The sequence below is a fragment of the Leucoraja erinacea genome, chromosome 16, assembly GCF_028641065.1.
Source record: "Leucoraja erinacea ecotype New England chromosome 16, Leri_hhj_1, whole genome shotgun sequence".
Lineage (NCBI taxonomy): Eukaryota > Metazoa > Chordata > Chondrichthyes > Rajiformes > Rajidae > Leucoraja > Leucoraja erinaceus.
In genome coordinates, this window is record NC_073392.1 from 29,046,390 (window position 1) to 29,068,760 (window position 22,371).

The 22,371-nt window shown below is 47.4% G+C and overlaps 1 protein-coding gene across 4 annotated transcripts in view; it reads right to left on the reverse strand.

Moving 5' to 3' along the window:
- The window catches only part of sema3b (sema domain, immunoglobulin domain (Ig), short basic domain, secreted, (semaphorin) 3B), a 249,149-nt gene that overhangs the window by 79,980 nt on the left and 146,798 nt on the right, over window positions 1–22,371 (reverse strand). The gene's annotated exons all lie outside the window — the stretch shown is intronic.

The following is a 22,371-nucleotide window of genomic DNA, read 5'->3' on the forward strand; positions in this document are numbered from 1 at the left end:
GAGAGAATCGGAGAGAGAGGGGGAGAGAGAGAGGAGAGAGAGGGAGAGAGAGGGGGAAAGAGAAACAGGGGAAAGAGAGAGATAGGGGGGCAAAGAAAAAGATAGACAGAGGAGAAAGAGAGAGGGGGGCGAGGGCAAGGGGAAGAGTGAGGTAGGAGGGAGAAATGAGGAAGAGGAGGAGAGAGAGGGGTAAGAGAGAGAGGTGAGAGGAGAGACAGAGAGGGAGAGAAGAGAGGGAGAGAGAGAGAGAGGAGAGAGGGGAGGGGAGAGATAGAGGGGGAGAGAGAGAGGGGGGTTGAGAGGAGAGTGAGCGGAAGAGAGGGGGGAGAGAGAGAGAGAGAGAGAGTCTCTGTGCCGAATTTGCCCAGGTGACCAGCATGGATCAGGCTGCGGCTCGGTGCATCCTGGAGGACAACCAGTGGCTGCTGGAAGTAAGTACCAAGCACTGGGTAGAAACGGTGGAAGATAGTGGACTTCAAATGGGGGTGGTTGGAGAAAGCATCCTGCTTGCCTGCTAGATTTTCACTTACTGTAACTGCAGGAAAAATGTTCCCGATGTTGGGGGCGCTCAGAACCAGGGGTCACAGTTTAAGAATAAAGGGGGGGGCAGTTAGGACTGAGATGAGGACAAACTTTCTTCACGCAGAGAGTTGTGAATCTGTGTAATTCTCTGCCACAGAAGGCAGTGCAGACCAATTCACTGGGTGTTTTCAAGAGGGAGTTACAGTTAGTTCTTGGGGCTAACGACATCAAGGGATATGGGGAAAAAACAGGAAAGAGGTACTGATTTTAGATGAACAGCCATGATCATATTGAATGGCAGTGCTGGCTCGAAGGGCCGAATGGCCTACTCCTGCACCTATTTTCTATGTTTCTATGCTTGAGTATATGGCATTAAAACTCGATCACTTGATTTTGAAGCATTCATGCATGGTGGAGGTATAATGTAGTCATAGAGTGATACAGTGTGAAAACAGGCTCTTCTGTGCAACTTGCCCACACCCGCCAACATGTCCCAGCTACGCCACCTGCTTTTGGTCCATACCTCCAAACCTGTCCTATCCATGTATCAGTCTAACGTTTTCTTAAATGTTGGGATGGTCCCTGCCTCAACTACTTCCTCTGGCAGCTTGTTCCATACACCCATCACCCTTTGTGTGGATAAAGTTACCCCTTAAAAAGTTACATCTTAAAAACACTTCATACAAAAAACATTGAAATCATACTTCTACAGTGCACTAAAACATGATTTTAATACATCAAATTTCAAAACGTTCCTACCCTTCTTCGACACCCTCCCCCCACTCGGTTGCTCCACTCCCTCACCGGGTACCCCCAAGGCCAGTGATCAGTGATCGCTCAGCCTCCTCCCTTTCAAAAACGCTCCAATCCAATTTAAAGCATATATATTGCATTCAAGTGTAAGTTATGACTCGCTACAGTATGCACCATATTGCACAATTTCAAGCTGGAAAATGCAAATGTTCCGTACCAATGGGAGGGGGAGTTTGGATATCAAGATCACTCTCCTTGTTGAGTTTGGATTAGTTTATTGTCACGTGTGCTGAGGTACAGTGAAAAGTTTTTTATTGCGCTGGTGGAAAGACTGTACATGATTACAATCAAGCCGCCCACAGTACACAGTATACAGGATAAAGGGAAACACTCGTTGAATGGATGATGAAAGCAGAATGAGTGGTAGATATTTAAAGTGAATTGGGCACATACACGGTGTTCAGAGGAACTCCATCCACAGGGAGAGGGAGAGGGATTAGATGGCTTTCCGAAGCCTGTTGGCCTTCATGAGGCCCTGGCACCCTCCCAGAGCACTGAGCCCAGACATGGATGCTCTACTCCAGTTGAGAGCCCAGCAGTCATTTATAAAGACTTCTCACACCTCTTGTTACGAGAACAGAATGTTCTGGAAAGTGCTCAGCGGCTCAGGTCGATATGGGAGAGTGAAACAGTTAACGTCGCAGGTCCAACTCCTTGCGGATGAATCCTTACCCACTTGCAGTGTGTGTTTATGGATCCAGTGGAGCCAATGTGACAGGAGGGAAGAGTGGGAATTGAAGAGAAGGACCAAGGGGCGGCACGGTGGCGCAGCAATAGCGCCAGAGACCCGGGTTCGATCCTGACTACGGGCGCTCCCTGTTCAGAGCTTGCACATTCTCTCTGTGACTGAATGGGTTTTTCCGGGTGCTCCGGTTTCCTCCCACACTTCAAAGGCGTACAGATTTGTAGGTTAATTGCCTTTGGTAAAATGATCAATTGTCCCTAGAGTGTAGGATAGTGCTATCTATCAGGAACTCCCATTGAAACATCCTTTCCACACATCCTCTCCATTTAGACCATTGCCAAGATTTGTCCTTCCCCCACCTCTTTTCCAGCTTTCTCCACCCCCACAATCAGTCAGAGGTAGAGTCCCGACCCAAAATGTCACCTATCCATGTTCTCCAGCGATGCTGCCTGACCTGCTGAGTTACTGTTGCACTTAGTGCCCAATCACACAGCCTTAAATGGGCCATCACACACTTCTAGAAGACCTTAAAGCGATGCAAGAGGTGCTACACAAATGCACACCATTCATTCAATATTGCCCTCAGCAGAATATAGACATGAAATGCTGGGAGTAACTCAACGGGTCAGACAACATCTCTGAGGGAAAAAGGGATAAGTGACACTTTGTGTCGGAACCCTTCTTCAGATTCCTCCTTGTCGATCCCTATTATCCTCGGTAGAGCCCTGGCGATAAAATGCACCTTCCTGGAGGGTGAACAGTGTTCCTGGCACCCCACCCCCTCCTCTTCCTTTGACTGACTCCCGTCCTGGCTCCATAAAGACCCGTGTTTGATCCTGACCTCGGGTGCTGTCTGTGTGGAGTTTGCATGTTCTCCCTGTGACCGTGTGGGTTTTCTCCAGATGCTCCAGTTTCCTCCCACATCCGAAAGAAGTGCAGAGTGTAGGTTAATTGGCTACTGTAAATTGCCTCTGGGTCGGGGGCGGAAAACCCGGGGGGGGGGGGGGCCAGAGGGGACACGCCCCCCCCCCCCCCCCCCCCCCCATGTTTTGAGAGTTGGGGGACATCCCCCCCCCAAGTTTTTGTGATCCCGATTTTAAAATCACAGTTTTTAGCGCTGGTTTGAGCCTCCGAAGCCTCCCGCGTGCGTGCATGTGTGTGTGTGTGTGTGTGTGTGTGAGTGTGCGCATGCGCGTTCGGCCGCCAAAAAATTGTGTCCCCCGTCCCCTCCATGTTTTGATAGTGAGTTTCGTTCTTGCTCTGGGTGTAGGATGTGAATGGGATAATGTAGAACTAGTCTATGGGGTCGGAAAGAATGGCAGATGCTGATTTATACTGAACATAAGACACAAACTGATTGAGTAACTCAGTGGGTCAGGCAGCATCTCTGGAAAAAAGGAATAGATGACGATTCGGGTGGGAGCCCTTCTTCAGACTGGGTATGGGTGATAGTCGGCACAGACCTGGTGGGCCGAAGGGCCTGTTTCTGCAGTGTATCTTTAGTTTTAGTAATGCTGCACAAAAGCAGGTTCTTTGGCTCACTGAACCCGCTCTGACCAGCGATCACAACACACTAGCACAATCCTACACACACCAGGCACAATTCACAATTTTACCAAACCAATTAGTCTACAAACATGTACATCTTTGGAGTGGCGGAGAAAACCCATGCAGGTCACGGGGAGAACGTCCAAACTTGGTACAGACGGTACCCGTGGTCAGGATCGAACCCGGGTCTCTGGCGCTGCAAGTCAGCAACTGTACTGCTGCGCCACCGTGCCGCCCAAACTAAACTGCTAAAAAGTAGCAGGAACGGAGGAAGATGTAATTCACTCAATCACACCGACGCTTGCCTATCGCAGTGTTCTGCTCCAACACCTCAGGCGATCATCTTCCCCACATCTGCGGGAAGTGAATGGAAGCAGCCCGCTCCCATCTGCACTTCCCAGCAGTTCCCCACCTCCGGCATCTCTCTCATCTTCCATGAACCCCGCGAGGAGCAGCTGGTGGGGATGAGCCGAGGCAGGAAGCAGATCTGTTCCAAAGGGGAACACATCTAACGGATGTCACAGCCGGCATCTGCTCCATGGCTTCGGTGAGGAAACAGGGCCCAGCGGGGAATGCCGCTCCAAACTACAAAAGCGACAATGTTTAAAGGAGATGTGCGGGGCAGGTTTTTCCATTTTACACTGAGTGCCGGGAAAGCCCTGCCAGGGTGGTGATGGAGGCAGATGTTTAAAATGTTTTTAGACAGGGCACATGGATATGCAGGGAATGTTTAGTTAAACATAGCATCATGTACGGTATGGATGTTGTGGGCTGAAGGGCCTGTTCTTGTGCAGTACTGTTCTGGGTTCTACGATTTCCAGCCAGTGGTGAGGACATATAATTCAGTTTAAGTTGGCGAAACAGCGTGGAGAAAAGTCCTTCGGCCCATCTAGTCAGTGCCGACCAACAAACCCCCCCCCCCGGTACACTGGCTCTACCCTACACATGAGGGACAATTTACTGAAACCAATTAACTTACAAACACGCACTTGTTTGGAATGTGGGAGGAAACTGGAGCACCCGGAGAAAACCCACACTGTCACAGGTCGAATGTGCAAACTCTGTACAGACAGCACCTGTAGTCAGGATCGAACTCGGGTCTCTGGTGCTGTAAGGCAGCAACCCTACAGCTGCGCCACTGTGCCGCCCAACTGTGCCGCTAAGGTGTAGCCTGCATGCCTGTGAGATATGGGAGGAAACCGGAGCACGCAGAGGAATCCCACGTGGTCACCAGAGAACGTGCAAACTCCACACAGACAGCACATAAGGTCAGGATCGAACCTGGGTCTCCAGCGCTGTGAGGCAGCATCTCTACCAACAGCGCCACCCCACTATCTGATTTAGCACTTCTCTTTGAATGCAGGAGCTTGTGTGTCTTATTCCCTCAACTTAAATCAACTGGTTTCAGGCCCTACAGATTCATTTCCAATCTTCCAATTCCCAACCAGTGGCTCAGATCTGTCATAAGGTCAGAGTGATACAGTGTGGAAACAGGCCCTTCAGCCCAACTTGCCGACACCGGCCAACATGTCCCAGTTACACTAGTTCCACCTGCCTGCGCTTGGTCCATATCCCTCCAAACCTGTCCGATCCATGTACCTGTTTGTTTCTTAAATGTTGGGATAGTCCCAGCCTCAACTACCTCATCTGGCAGCTTGTTCCATACACCCACCACTCTTTGTGTGAAAAAGTTACCCCTCAGTTTCCTACTAAATCTTTTCCCCTTCACCTTTGAAACCTTTGAACCTATGTCCTCTGGTCCTAGATTCCTCTATTCCGAGTAAGAGACTGTCTAATCCTCTCATGATTTTGTACACCTCTATAAGATCTTCCCTCATCCTCCTGCACTCCATGAAATAGAGACACAGCCTACTCAACCTCTTCCAATAGCTCACACCCTCTAGTCCTGGCAACATCCTCGTAAATCTTCTCTGAACCCTTTCAAGCTCGACAATACCTTTTCTATAACATGCTGCCCAGAACTGAACACAATATTCTCAATGCGGTTTCACCAATGTCAAATACAACTGCAACATGACCTCCTAACTTGTATATTCAATACTCTGACTGATGAAGGCCAATGTGCCAAAAGCCTCTTTGACCACCTTATCTACCTGCGACTCAACCTTCAAGGAACCATGCACCCGCACCCCTAGATCCCTCTGCTCTACAACACTACCCGGAGGCCTATCATTCACTGTGTAGGTCCTGCCCTTGTTAGACATCACAAAATGTAACACCGCACACTTCCCTGTATTAAATGCCATCAACCATTCCTCAGCCCACCCGGACAATCGATCAGATCCTGCAGCAATCTTTCACAACCATCTTTACTATCTGCAAAACCACATACTTTAGTATCTTCAGCAAACTTGCTAATCTAGTTCTGTATGTTCTGTCATTGATATACTGTATTGTAGATGTCACCTATTCCTTTTTCGCCAGAGATGCTGCCTGATCTGCTGAGTTTACAAAAGGCTAATTAATCTGCAGGTCGGTGGCATGTGGGAGGAAACATTAGCACCCGGAGGAAACTTATGTGATCACAGGGAGAATGTGCAAACTTGCAAACTCCACACAGACAGCACATAAAGTCGGGCCTCCCAGCTCTCCAGCATTTTGTGTCTGACTCCAGATAATGTTGTTCTGCTCTGTGACAAGTCTCAGGCTTGGCCATTGAGGCTCAATGTAGTGGAGCTACTCAAGGCAAAACTCCCACCGCTACAGAGTCCCGAAGGCAGAGGGAACACAGTGAGCAGAGACCGCCTAGTAAGGCGATATTTGGCAAGGAATTAAAAATCCTCTGGCAGATAACAAAGTCTTATTAAAGAGGAATGCATCAGCTGCCGTCAGCAGCTGGCTTTCCAATGCCACTGTCAATCTCTACATTGGCTTTGCATCAGTTTGCTGGATTGTGGACTGCGCTGAGGGACCTCATGGCCTTTACTACAGGGAGACCACACAGATAACAGAGATCTCCCTCCCGACCTTGTGTGGAAAGGAACTGCAGATGCTGGTTTACTTCGAAGATGGGCACAAAGTGCTAGAGTAACTCAGCGGGTCAGGCAGCATCTCTGGAGGAAATGGACGAGTGACATTTTGGGTCTCTACTTTCAGTCCGAAGAAGGGTCCCGACCCGAAAAGTCATCCATTCTTTTTCTCCAGAGATGCTGTCCGACCCGCGGAGTTACTCCAGCACTTTTTGTCCATCTACAAACTTTGCCAGCTATAGCTAAAGCATTGAAGGTCATTCAGGGTGGCACAGTGGTGGAGTTGCTGCCTCACAGCACCAGAGATCCAAATTCAATTCTGACTACGGGTGCTGTCTGTGTGCAGTTTGGACGTTCTCCCTGTGACAGCGTGGGTTTTCTCCGGGTGCTCCAGTTTCCTCCCACACTCCCGTGACGTGCAGATTTGTAGATGAATTGGCTTCTGTAAATGCTCCCTAGTTTAAGGATAGTACGAGGGTGATCAGTGGTCAGTGTGGATTCGGTGGGCCGAAGGGCCTGTTGTCACACTGTATCTGTAAAGTCATGTATTCAAACCAAATCTCCACCATTCCCCTCTCACCAATTGGCCCTCTGTAAATTGCCACTAGTGTGTAGGTTGCAGATGAGAATGTGGGAATAACATGGAACCTGCGTGAATGGGTGAGTGATGGATGATGTGGACTCTGTGGGCATGATGGAGAGGGATAATTTACAAACTAAATTTAGTTTAGTTTATAATTTAGTTTCGTTTACTATTATTGTCACGTGTAGAGGTACGGTGGAAAGCTTTTTTGTTTCATGCTATCCAGTCAGCGGAAAGACTATACATGATTACAATCAAGCCGTCCACAGTGGTACAGGGTAAAGGGAATAACGTTTAGTGCAGGATAATGGCCAGTAAAGTACAATTAAAGCTAGTCCAAAGATCCCCAATTCATGTTGCGCAGAAACACTGCGGGCCGAATGGCCTGTTCCTATGCTGTACTGTTCTATGTTCCCATATCTATGAACACACAGTTCCTCTGTCAGCGTGACATTCCCTCAGTCCTGCACTGGAATTTATCCTCTTTTGCAAATGAACCCATGACTTTTCACATTAGAGCTGGGAGCACTGGCATCTGAAAAGCAAATACTTCAGTCTGCAATCTGAATTAAAGTCAATCCACTTCCTGGAGTAAAGGCTGGTGTCTAACTCATCTTTGTTTCCCTGTCTTTACCTTGACGACATCAACAATTCTCTTTAAATGTGAATGACTGACATGACACCAGGAAGCATATTTCTCAAAGCAGATCCATTAATTGGGCATCAAAGCCCATCCACGTCACATGCTGGTGACTGGAGAGATTCAGACAACACATTGCAATCCATTTCAGTAATAACCCAGAATTTATGATGGAGACACAGGAGAATTTCCTTTTGGGAGAAATCCAAATCGAAGAAAGTTAGGTGTAGCTTTAAAGAATTCCTTTGCGGTCTTATCGCTGATTAGATTGACACTTTTCGAAGCATATTTACCCACTTAATTTTACCCAACAGGGGATCAAAGTCTCTGCATTTAATTTGAGCAGCTGCTTTGTGTTCCGCCAGCTCTGCCCATATTAAAGTTCTACAGTGGAACAGAGCACAATTGAACATTTCAGAAACTTCCTCCTAATTTTTATGGCAGATTTTGTTGGGAAGAAAGATCCATTTCCCAGCAACTAAACATGCACCAAGTAACCCAGTTCCGAATGAGACACAGGAACTGCAGAGTTCCCGCAAGGAACTGATTTACTTTATACTTTAGACGCAACGTGGAAACAGACCCTTCGACCCACACCGACCAGCGATCACCTTGTACACTAGCACCATCCCACATGCTAGGGACAATTTACCATTTTTACTGGAGCCAATTAACCTACAAACCTACATGTCTTTGGAGCATGGGAGGGACCCAGAGCACCAGGAGAAAACCCACGTGGTCACAGGGAGAATGTACGAACTCTGTACAGACAGCACCCGTAGTCAGGATCGAACCAGAGTGTCTGGTGCTGCAAGACAGCAACTTTACCGTTGTGTCACCCTTTAAGTTGCACTTAAGCTCAGTACAGAGGGAGACCTGGAGTAGGGCCTGAACCTACAAATATTGGGGGATAAACCGACCTCAGATGATTCTTCAGAAGACAGTCTCTAAAGTTCGATTGAAGATAGTCCGAGGGTCTCCAATGGGGTAGCTCAGGACCACTCTATAGTTGTGGACAGGATGGTTCGGTTGTCTGACAACAGCTGGGGATAAACTGGCCCTGAATCTGAAGGTGTGTATTTTCACACTTTTGTACCTTTGAGGGGGGAGAAGAGGGAGTGACCAGGGCGAGACTTGTCGTTGGTTATGCAGGTGGCCTTGCCGAGGCAGCATGAAGTGTAGATGGAGGCAGTGGAAGCGAGGTTGGTTGGACTGCTAGGCAGTCACATTAAAGCTGTGCTGAATGAGATTTTATAGTCGGAGACATGGTCATCTAGATACCAATCTACGCAGGTAAAGATCGTCAGGCACTCCATGATACAAACCAGAAGAATGCGTCCCAGTATTCTGTACTAAATCTCATTGCAGGACCTAATCAAATGAACCTAATTACATCAGCAACAATCTAGAGGCATTGAAGAGGCTACAGAAGAGGTTCTTTAGCCATAATGCTTGGGTTAAAGTGGATAAAGGTTTATAAAGTGCAGCTAGAAAGAGATCAGGATTATTTTCTCTAGAGCATTGGAGGCCGAGGGGAAACCTGATAGAAACAGAGGCAGAAGTTTAAAGGAGATATTCTTGTTTACACACACATGCGTTAGGAGCCTGGAACCCACTGCCAGGGGTTGGGGATGGAAGCAGATACAATATCAACGTTTAAGTGACTCGTGAAACGGCCGGGAATAGAGATGCATGGACCTTCTGCAGGCAGATGAGATGAGTTAGATTGGTGGAGTCATAAGGACGAAATAGGTCCTTTGGCCCAATATGCCCCAATTACACTAGTCCCACATGCCTATGTTTGGCCCAAGCCCAAGCACCATGAGGTACCACCTCCAGTTTAAATTCCATTTGGAATATTTTGGAGGACCAAGAAACCAAGAACCAAGAGCTTCCAAACTTATCCTACCCATGGACCCATCTAAATGTTGTGATAGTCCCTGCCTCAACGACCTTCTCCACAAGCTCGTTCCATTAACCCACCACCCTTTGTTTAAAAAATTGGCCCTCAAGTTCCTGTTAAATCTTTCAATCCTCAACTTAAACCTATGGTTGTTGATTCCCCTAATCTGGGTAAAAGACATTTACACTATCCATTCCTCTTATGATCTTATACACCTCTATAAGATCACCCCTCATCCTCCTACGCTCCAAAGAATAGTCCCAGCCTGCCCTCGAGTCCTGGCAACATCCTTGTAAATCTACTCTGCACCTTTTCCAGCTTAAATCTCTGGTACAAACGTTATGGGCCGATGGGCCTGATCCTGTGCTGTATTGCTCTATTGCTGCTTTGTTTACGAACGGTGATCGATACAATAAATATAGGGCATTTTAGGAAGTCTTCACATGCAAATATATAAATGCAACATACAAATGCAAATCCTTTTCTCTCCTGAATCGCTGCATGCAATTTCAATTCTTTAAACCAAATCAAAATTAGCGGTTGTGGGGGGGGAGGGAATCTTTTATTAATTTACAAAGAGGTGGGAAGGTCAACATTTAAAGCCTATTCTTTATTGCCTTTCAGAGAATAGCCAGCGGTGAGCATTGCGAGATGTAACACACAAAGTAATCTGATCATGACTGAGGCTTAATTGCAACCTTTGAATAAGTCCAACTACACTGTACCATGTTACATTTCCAATTATACAAGCCAACCTCCTGTGGTCTCTGGGGCAAGCAGTGCCAATGAATTCAGGGTAATTTAATACAATGAGCTAAATCTCCAACAGGAGGTTAAATTTAAACAAACCCCTAACCCTGCCGACTGATTGAGCTGCCAGGCATAATATGTTAATTACCCCAAAGATCGAAACACAAATAAAACCTAAGTTTAGTTTGTACGATTCCCTCCCTCCTGAATCCCAGCCTGAGGAAGGGTCTCGGCCCGAAACGTCATCTATTCCTGCTCTCCAGAGCTGCTGTGTGAGCCGCTGAGTTCCTCCAGCATGCTGTGTCCGTCTTAGATGATCATCGTGCCGACTGGAGGCCATGTTTCCCTCACAATTTCTCTCCGGGAATAAATAAAGTTCTATCCTATCGTATCATATATTAGCGTATGTTTTGGGTGGGACAAAAACGCTGGTTCGGCAGGTCTCAGTCGTGCCGTTGTCTTCTGGAAGGTGGCAAGGAGGGGGGGGGGGGGGGGGGGGGGGGGGGGGGGGGGGGGGGGGGAGGACTAAAGTTGGCAGGTAGCTGCCTTTCGATCAAGCCTAGGCCTGTCGAGCCGAGGCAGGTAACAATTTTGTCATTCCATTGCTGATACATATGACAATTTAAAGACAAAGGGACACTGTCAGTAGTGTAGGAAGGAACTGCAGATGCTGGTTTACACCGAAGACAGACACAAAATGCGTTAGCAACTCAGCTGGTCAGGCAGCCTCTCTGAAGAAAAGGAATAGGTGACGTTTCCGATCAAGACCCTTCACCAGACCAATGTGCTGGAGTTATAGTTTTAGTTTATTGTCACATGAACCGAGGTACAGTGAAAAGCTTTTTTGGTGCGTGCTATCCAGTCAACAGAAAGACTGTACCTGATTGTATCAGCCTGCAATCAAGCCGTCCACAGTGTACAGATACAGGATAAAGGGAATAGCGTTTAGTGCAAGATAAGGTCGGATTAAAAAGTCCGTGGGTCTCCAAAGAGGGAGGTGGTAGGTCAGGACCGCTCTCTAATTGGTGATAGGATGTAGAAGCAAGTAACTGTAGATGCTGGTTTATACCAAAGAGAGACACAAAGTGCTGGAGTAACTCAGCAGGTCAGGCAGCATCTCTGGAAAACATGGATAGGTAACGTTTCGAGTTGAGACCCTTCTATAGACCTTTAATTTTTGGGGAGGGGATAGAAGCAGGCAGTGCGGGGCTGGGGAATAGTAAGGTTAGAAGCTGTGGAAGGGAGATCGCCAGAGGCCATGATATCAGAAACAACATTCTGTTGGTCGGTAGGGTCATGGTCAAGGGGTCCGAATGAGGAGGTGTCCTAGAGCTGGCGCCTGGCCTCAGCACTGTACAGGTCAACCTGCCAGCCTACAATGGCATTTCCCTTGTCAGCAGGTGTAATAAATATGTTGAGATTGTTACAGAGTACAGGGCAGTGTTTGGAGAGCGAGTGAGATTGGATTGTCGGGGGGGGGGGGGGGGGGGGGGGGGGGGGGGGGGGTGAAGAGGGGGAGTAGAGAAGACAGTTAAACACACTTGCCTCTAATAGACAGGACATTAAAACACAGGGGTGTTTTAACCTGGTAGAGTTGCTGCCTCACAGCGCCAGAGACCCAGGGTCTATCCTCCAGGTGCTCCAGTTTCCTAAGTTTGTAGGGCATTTGGTGTGTAGGGAATGGATGCAAAAGTGAGATAATATAGAACTAGTATCCGATTTAATTCAACAGCAATTAGAGCAACAGAAAGGCTCAGCGGTAGAGTTGCTGCCTTACAGCGCCAGAGACCTGCGTTTCCATCCTGACTATGGGCGCTTGCCTGTACGGAGTTTGTACGTTCTCCCCATGACCGTTTTCTCCGGGATCACCCGTTTCCTTCTACTCTCCAAAGACTTACAGGTTCGTAGTTAATTGGCTTCATCTAATTGTCCCTGGTGTACATAGGATAGTGTTAGTGTGCGGGGATCGCTGGTCGGCACGGACTTGGTGGGCCAAAGACCTGTTCCCACGCTGTATCACTAAACTAAGCTTTATACTTTATCTTGGTGCACGTGACAATAACAAACCGAAACCTAAAGCTAAACAAAATGAAGGGTTTAATCTCAAGCCAAGGGTTGGGTTGCTTGGGACCAAGATAAGGAGAAATGTAATTTCATAGAGTGCTGTAAACCTTGAGATTCTCTATTGCAGAACACCAGAGATGCTCTGTAAATGATTATACAAACAGGGGGAGGAGGGAGAGAAAAGTACAGGTGACGTTTCAGGTGAAGTGTCACAACCTGAAATGCCACCTGACCCGCTGAGTTACTCCAGCAGCATAAGAACAAACTGCAGATGTCGATTTACACAAAAGGACACAAAGTGCTGGAGTAACTCAGCAGGTCAATCAGCATCTCAGGAGAACATGGATAGTTAACGTTTCAGGTCCGTTCTGAGTAAGTCAGTAAAGACTTCTTCGAGTCTGAAGTAGGGTCCCAACTCGAAACATCACCTATCCCTGTTCTCCAGAGGTGCTGCCTGATCCGCTGAGTTATTCCAGTGCTCAGTCTCATTGTTTCACAAACCAGCATCAGCAGTTCCTTGTTTCTACATTTGGACTGTTTCACTGCAAGGTCAGGATGGAACGCGGGTCTCTGGCGCTGTGAGGCAGCAACTCTACCGCTGTGCTCTATCATTCAATAACCTGGGCAAGTGCCTGATATGCAGTTCAGCTGTGACTAGCTCCAAATTCTTCAATAAATGCTTTGCCATTTAATTTGTTCTGCTGTCACCAAAACCACTCTTCAGATTATCAGATATCCTCAAATATTCTGATTCATCCATGGGAATTGTATCCATGGCCAAGGTCCCAGGCTCGCAAATTGGCATCAACATAATGTTAAACCCTTCTGTGTTACCAGCCGAGTATTGCGGTGAATGATGTCAATGCAAAACGAACCCCACCGATTAAAAATAAAAATCACTTCCCAAAGTATCAACTTTAATCTCCAACTGAAAATGAGATCATTGTAGCTCCGGCCCGTATCTCCCCGCAACAGGAAGATTTACCCTCCTCAATGGAGGATTTAGAAGTTTGGTTTAGAGACACAGCGTGGAAAAAGGCCCTCTAGCCCACCGAGTCTACATCGACCAACGATCACCTATACGTTACATAGAAACATAGAAAATAGGTGCAGGATTAGGCCATTCGGCCCTTAGAACCTGCACCGTCATTCAATATGATCACGGCTGATCATCCAACTCAGTATCCTGTACCTGCTTTCTCTCCATACCCCCTGATCCCTTTAGCCACAAGGGCCACATCTAACTCCCTCTTAAATATAGCCAACGAACTGGCCTCAACTACCTTCTGTGGCAGAGAATTCCACAGATTCACCACTCTCTGTGTAAAAAATGTTTTTCTCATCTCAGTCCTAAAAGATTTCCCCCTTTATCCTTAAACTGTGACCCCTTGTTCTGGACTTCCCCAACATCGGGAACAATCTTCCTGCATCTAGCCTGTCCAACCACTTAAGAATTTTGTACGTTTCTATAAGATCCCCTCCCCCTCAATTTTCTATTTCTAGCTTCTATCTTACACACACACACACGAGGCAATTTATCAAAGCCAATTAACCGACAAACTTGCACGTCTTTGGAGCGGGGGAGGAGCCCCTGAAGATATCCCACACGGTCACAGGATGGAATCTGGGTCTCTGACGCTGTAAGGCAGCAACTCTACCATTGTGCTGTGAACATTTGTGTTGTTGAGAAACACAACATATCAGGCAACATGACATTAGCCTCCGTTACAGACATCCCATGATAACCGCTCTCATTTGATGAAAACAACATCTTCAGGGATCATCTTCAGCCTGAAGATAGGGTCCCGACCTGAAACATCACCACATCATGGTGACCAATCCACCGATCACTGGATATTCCCCCCAAAACATTGCGGCAGCACAGTAGCGCAGCGGTAGAGTTGCCTCCTCACAGCGCCAGAGACCCGAGTTCCATCCTGACTACAGATGATGCCTGTACAGAGTTTGCACCTTCTCCCTATGACAGTGTGGGTTTTCTCCGGGTGCTCCGGTTTCCTCTCACACTCCAAAGATGTTCAGGTTTGTAGATCAATTGGGTTTGGTAAAAATTGTAAATTGTCCCTAGTGTGTAGGATTGCACTAGTACACGGGGTGATCGCTGGTCGGCGCGGACTCGGTGGGCCGAAGGGCCGATTTCCGTGCAGTATCTCCAAACCAAAAACTAAAATAAATCTTAACCCTTCCAACTCTCATTCCCCCTTATAGGAGCTCCATCAAAACCTTGCTCAATGACCAAAGTTTATCTCTGATATTTGTGCAGCACCCAAAGGTATTTTACTCCAGCAAATGTAAGTACATAGAAAATGTGGAGAAACTCAGAGGGCGAGGCAGCATCCGCTGAGTTTCTCCAGCATTTTTGTCCACCTTCGATTTTCCAGCATCTGCAGTTCCTTCTTATCCATAGAAACTGTGGTTGCAGTAAAGCAAGTTTTTCTTGCTGGAATTAGCGAATGCCAAAAGCAAAAGAAAAACTGGTCTGAAGAAGGGTTTCAACCCGAAACGTTGCTTATTTCCTTTTCTCCATAGATGCTGCCTCACCCATTGAGTTTCTCCAGCATTTTTGTCTACCTTCGATTTTCCAGCATCTGCAGTTCCTTCTTAAACAGAAAAACTAGTTAATTGAGTTTAGAACTATTGCAATTCCTCAGGCTATTTTACAAGAATAACTTCCGCCGGCTGGGAGCATCAACACAGAGAAACATTCCACCCATCTCTTCAGCTGCTGCAGATGGATTTATGCATCAAAAGTGTCTGTCCAGTCACAGATTTGAGCAGAATCTGCAACCTCTCCTTAGCTCCTTCTCCCCTCTGCTACTTTAGGTTAATTTAGTTTAGAGATACAGCTTGCAAACAGGCCCTTCAGCCCACCAAGTCAGTGCCGACCATCGAACACCCCGTACACACTAGAGACAATTTCCATCGGGGAAGAGGTACAGAAGTGTGATAACACACACCTCCTGGTTATGAGACAGTTTCTTCCTAGCTGTTATCAAGTAACTATCCTATCACAAACTAGAGAGCAATCCTGAGCCACCATCTACCTCATTGGAGACCCACGGACTATCGTTGATCGAACTTTACTGGCTTTATCTTGCACTAAACATTATTCACGTTATTCGGTTCATCATATATCTGTACACCGTGGATGACTCGATTGTAATCATGTATTGTCTTTCCGCTGACTGGTTAGCACGCAACAAAAGCTTTTCACTGTACCTCGGTACACGCGACAATAAACAAAACTGAAATTCACAGATGCAATTAATCTACAAATCTGCAAGTCTTTGTAGTGTGGGAGGAAACTGGAGCACCCGGAGAAAACCCACACGGTCACATGAAGAAGGTACAAACTCCGTACAGATAGCACCCATAGTCGGGATCGATCCTGGGTCTCTACCACTGCGCCACCATGCTGCTCCTGCTACTGTGTTTTTTTTTTAATTGATGTTTTTTTTTTCCCTTTTTCCTTCCGCCCACAATATTGAATATGTAAAAGAACGTGTGATTCTGTTCCATTCTGTTTGTAGTTTGTTTGTTTGTCTTTTAGCACAAAGTCCGCGAGCATTGCCACTTTTCATTTCACTGCACATTTCGTATGTGTATGTGACGAATAAACTTGACTTGACTTTACTTCCATTGGTGTGGCAGGATCTCTTATGCAACAGTATAAATGTTTTGAGCCGTGGTCAATTGATACCTGGCCTCTTGGGAGAGACAGGAGTTGGAGCAAGTGAGAGATAGAAAGTGATGGGGACGAAAAACAGACAGACAGGTCTGGATTCCTTATTTCCTCAGCTGCCAAACAACTGCTGTGATTTGTAATACTAATGTAGTATGTTCCCCATCTGATCTGTTTACCAGATCCCTCTACAAGCAAAGAGACCCAGAGTAACATAATCAGCTCATTCGGTTACTGATGCATCTGCCCGCTGCATTTTCTATCGCCAGTTCCCTCCCACACAAACCAACCTCCCTTTTATCGACTCCATCTACACTTCACGCTGCCTCGGCAAGGCCACCAGCATAATCAAGGACCAGTCTCATCCGGGTCATTCCCCTCTTCCATCAGGCAAGCTGTATTGAAGTGTGAACATGCATACATCCAGATTCTGGGACAGTTTCATCCCCGCTGTTATGAGGCAATTCATCCGTCCTCTCACCAACTGGAGAGTGGACCCGACTTCCCTATCAGAGCGGAAACAGACCCTTCGGCTCAGAGTCCGCGGTGACCAGCGATCACCTTGCACGCTAACACTATAGTACACACTAGGGGCAATTTTACAAGCCAGATATTTCTTTTGACTCAAAACACAAAGTGCTGGAGAAATTCAGCAGTTGAGGCAACATCTGAAGGGAATAGAGAGATTGGGACCCTTCTTCAGGATCGAAGCATCATCTGTCCACTCTCTCCACTGATGCTGCCTGACCAGTTCTTCCGGCACGTTGTTATGTTGAAGATTTCTGCATCGTAGTCGTTCGTGCCTTCGTTACTTCTGACTCGCGCGAACACCGCGCAAACACACACAAATGTATGCGCAAAAGAATAAAATGTTGGAGGAATTTAGCAGGTCTCGCAAATGTATAGGGAATGGAGAGATGGCATGACCCTTCTTCAGACATAAAGAATGTAGTATAGGAAGGGTCCCAACCTGCATGGCACAGCTGGTAGAGTTGCTGCCTTACAGCGCCAGGGACCCGGGTTCAATCCTGACTACGAGTTCTGTCAATATGGAGTTTGTACATTTTCCCCGCGACCTGCGTGGGTTTTCTCCGGGTGCTCCGGTTTCCTCCCACACTCCAAAGGTGTACAGGTTTGTCGACTAATTGGCTTGGTATAATTGTAAATTGTTCCTGGAGCAGGGGATTAGTGTGTAGTATTGCGGGGATTAGTGTGTAGTATTAGTGTGCGGGGAGCTGGTCAGCACGGATTTGATGGGCCAAAGGACACGTTTCAGCTTCTCCTGAAGAATATCAGAGCCTGTTTAAAATGCTGCACCGGTTTAGAATGCAGGGAGCACGTGTACACACACCTACACATCTCACGCTTACTTAAGAGTTTACGACTACACCTGTCTGTAACTGGAGAAACAATATCAATTGCAGGTTTCCCCAAGGCTCCAAATCCCCCTGAACCCAACTGCAGGCTTGAAGTGAGGAAGTGTGATTTTCTGTGACATGAGCTGACCTCCCATGAGCAACATGAAGCCAGGATTCGGGGTGGGGGGGGTGGGGGCAGCATCTGGCTTCAAAACACTCTACTGCCTTCCCTTAGTTCTGGAACCTACCGTTGCCCACAGTAAAAAGTATAAAGGAAATTGGTTGCCGTGGTACCGTTGGTACCATGGTGGGATAGTTTCTTCTCAGCGATCATCAGGCAACTGAACCATTCTATCACCAACCAGAGAGCTGTCCTGATCTCTCGTATACCTCATTGGAAGCCTTCATACTATCTTTGATCAGATGTTACCTTGCACTAAACGTTATTCCCTCTATCCTGTATCTGTACACTGTGGACGGCTTGATTGTAATCATGTATAGTCTTTCCACTGACTGGATAGCACATAACAACAAGCTTTTCACTGTACCTCTGTACGTGACATTAAACTAACCTCAAGTAAGCAAAGGGAGGCGATGCAAACTTCAGTTTCTGTACACAGCTCGATTGTAATCATGTATCACCTTTCCGCAGACTAACATAGACGGCACTCAACAAAAAGCTTTTCACTGTACCTCAGTAGACATAACAAACAAAACCACACTAATCAGCAGTGATATTTCTGGGTGCCTGGTCAATGGGGCAAAGGTTTGGTGAGGTGACATTTGGAGACATGTGCAGTTCTGGTTTCTCAATTACAGGAAGGATGTGGTAGCTTTGGAGAGTGTACAGAAGAGTCAAAGTGTCATTCGTCATGGAAACAGGCCCTTCGGCCCAACTTGCCCACGCCGACCAAGAATCCCCATCTCAACTAGTCCCAACTGTCCAAGTTTGGCCCATGTACCCCTAAACCTATTTGATCCATGTACCTGTCCAAATGTTTCCTAAATGTTGTTATAGTAATGTTCTAAGGTAGCATGGGGTCTCTGAGAGAGTAGAAGGGGTCTCCTTTGCACAGTGGTGCCTCCTGCAGTGTAGCACTACCTATGAATTGGACTTGGCCTTTCACATGGACTATAGGTTTGGGAGTGGGTGTTTGGGGTCACCACAACCCTTTCAGTTTCACTTGCCTCGGACTATGACAATAATGGGAATCGGCAACCTCCAAGGTCAGAGACAAGAGCGCGAACAGCTGAAATCCAACCACATGGATTGGAGCAGCACAGCGGCAGAGTTTCTGGTTTACAGCGCCAGAGACACGGGTTCGATCCCAACTACCGGTGCTGTCTGAATGGAGTTTGTACGTTCTCCCTGTGACTGCATGAGTTTTCTCTGGGTGCCCCGGTTTAGGTTTGGAGGTTATGTAAAATTGTAAATTGTAAATTGTCCCGAATGTGTTGGATAGTGCTAGTGTATGGGGTGATCGCTGGTCAGACATCCAAGTTGAGTGGGTTAATTTAGTTTAGTTTATAGATACAGAATGGAAACGGGACTTTCAGCCCATCGAATCCACGCCAACCAATGATCCCCCGGACTCTAGTTCTATCCTACACAGCCAACCAACCCACAAACTGCACGTCTTTGGAATGGGGGAGGAAACCGGAAAACCCACGTGGTCACAGGGTGAACGTACAAACTCCGTTTAGACAGCACCCGAGGTCAGGATTGAACCCGGGACACTGGCGCTGCAAGGCCACAAGTCCACTGCTTCTTCCCACTACCCTTGGCTTCTGTAAATTGTCCCCAGCGTGTAGGGTGCAAAACCAGGATTAACATAGAACTAGTGAACTCGTGATCGATGGGTTGGCATGGACTCGGTGGGCCGAAGGGCCCGTTTCCACACTGTATCTCTAAACTAAACACACTGACGCTGCTTCCCATTGAGAACTCGAGTCTTGATCAGACGGTGGACTTGGACTGGAAATGCTTTGAATGTTTTCTTTCTTTCCAGAGCCGAGGGAGAGAGTTAAACAAGAACACAGGAGGGATCGGCTCTGCCAGGAGTTGCAATTAAATTCTAGCCTGGATTGTTGCGAACCCAAGTGTCATTCAAATCCACCGTGAGGTGGGAGGGTTCCACGTTACAACCACCGTTTTCTTTGGCCCAAAGAATCTCTTTGGCACAAGGTGATTGCACAGAGTCCAGAGGCAGAGATCGGTGACTCAGTCTGTGCAACAAAGGAGCGGCCAGGTTACGTTGGACATCAAAGGAATGTTTGGGACAATTCCTCCGTGCACCTTCTGCACCAGGGGAAGATGGAGGGAGTTCAAACAAACTCCTGTGGAATGCAGCAGGTCAGAATTTCCTGGGGGTGTTTCCACAACCTGGGTGTGGTGGCAATGAAAAATGCAGGGAGTGACTTTTTAAGGAGCTTAAAAGGCACTCGGCATGCAGTCTTAACTTCCCCAAAGCACAACTGGTGGAAGCGAGGCTACCTGCCACCCCCTCGATGGGGACTCCAGAGCCCCCTCTGGACCTACCCATTCTCAGCTGGACGCTTAGTTATAACTAGCCTGCACTGGCACAACGTTGGCAGCGGAGAACCCAGGGAGACATCATGCTTGGCAACCGATCCACCCAGAATCTCAGCGCAGACTTGTTTCCCCCTCTGATCACCCCTCCTTTAAGTGTATTGATTATTGAAGGTTGACCATGTTATTGTTGGATGAGTCAGAGCCATAAAGTGTGGAAACAGGTCCTTTGGCCCAACTTGCCCACACTGTACAACACGTCCCAAACACACTAATCCTACTTGCCGGTGCTTGGTCCAAATCCCTCTAAACATAGAAACATAGAAATTAGGTGCAGGAGTAGGCCATTCGGCCCCTCGAGCCTGCACCGCCATTCAACATGATCATGGCTGATCATCCAACTCAGTATCCCGTACCTGCCTTCTCTCCATACCCTCTGATCCCCTTAGCCACAAGGGCCACATCTAACTCCCTCTTAAATATAGCCAATGAACTGGCCTCGACTACCCTCTGCGGCAGAGAGTTCCAGAGACTCACCACTCTCCGTGTGAAAAAAGTTCTTCTCATCTCGGTTTTAAAGGATTTCCCCCTTATCCTTAAGCTGTGACCCCTTGTCCTGGACTTCCCCAACATCGGGAGCAACCTTCCTGCATCTAGCCTGTCCAACCCCTTAAGAATTTTGTAAGTTTCCATAAGATCCCCTCTCAATCTCCTAAATTCTAGAGAGTATAAACCAAGTAATCTCAGCGCAAACCAGTCCTGTCCATGTATCCGTCTAAATGCTTGTTATACATTGCGATACGCTCCATCTCAACTACCTCCTCCAGCAGCTCATTCCATAAACCCACCACCCTTTATGTGAAAATGTTACCCCTAAGATTCCTAAACAAAACTTTCCTCCTTCACCTTAAACTTATGCCCTTTGGTTCACGATTCCCCTACTGTTGGGCAAGAGACTCTGTGCATCTACCCGATCTATTCCGCTCGTGATTTTGAACACCTCAGTAAAGATTAAAAACATATATTTTTTAAATCCTTCACATCCTTACACGGACCGTGGGCCGAATCCAGAGGGAACAGCCTGTGGCAGAAGCAGGATCTGCTGTTGGGAATTGGATAAATAAATAAATATCGAATTGGATTAAATTGAACGATACAGCATGGAAACGAATCCTTCAGCCCACCAAGTCCAGTCCTTCCATCGATCACCAATTCACACTAGTTTAGTTTTAGTTTAGAGATACAGCACGGAAACAGGCCCTTCGGCCCACCGAGTCCCCACTGACCAGCGATCACCCGCACACTAAAGGGCCTGTCCCACTGTCACGACCTAATTCACGACCTCTGCCGAGTTTGCCCTCGACTCATACTCGCAGCATGGTCGTCACAAGGTCGTATGTCCTAGGAGGTCGTAGGTAGGTCGTGATGCTAGTCGTAGTTACTCGTGGCATCAAGTAGGTCGGAGCATTTTTCTAGCCTGATGAAAAATGTCCACGAGTAAAAAAGGTTGTGAATTGGGTTGTGAAAGTGGGACAAGCCCTTAACACTATCCTACAAACACACACACACACACCAAGGACAACCCACATGGGTTTCCTTCCAGTGCTCCGGTTTCCAAAGACTTGCGGGTTTGCAGGTTGACTGGCCCTCTGTAAACCTTCCCCTGGTGTGTGGGGAGTGGATAAGAAAGTTGGATAACATAGAACTAGCGCACAGAGTACTCGCTGGTCGTTGTAGACTCCGTGGGCCGAAGGGCCTGTTTCCACGCTGTATCTCTAAATAGATCATCCAGTCGCCATCACCAATATGCTTGTGGGAGTTTCTTCCACTCAAATTAGACGTTTCATTTCGCGCATTATAACAGCAACTGTTCTTCAAAAAACAAATCCACCCACTGCAGAGGGAATCTATGGAAGGCGCTATTCAAATGCAAGACTTTATCTTCAGCTAACCATCATGAAGTTCAACGGAGCATGGTTCAGCAAGGGGCAATGGCGCCGCTCGGAGGTCGGAGGAGTTCAACAGCGTTGCCCGCTTTGGGGTGCAGACTAAGCAATGGAGGTCAAGGAACGTTGCACCTGATGTTCTCAGGAAGCAGTATAACCAGCCAAATATCTCGCCATGTTGCAGAGGTTTATATCCGTCATCATGTGGAATGCAAATTCAGAATGGGCAAATCAGTGCAGTACAGCAACAGGGTCTTAGGCCCACCATTGCAGTACCAAATACAATGCCAAGTTAAACTAACCTCTGCTCACACGTGATCACTGTCCCTCCATATCCAC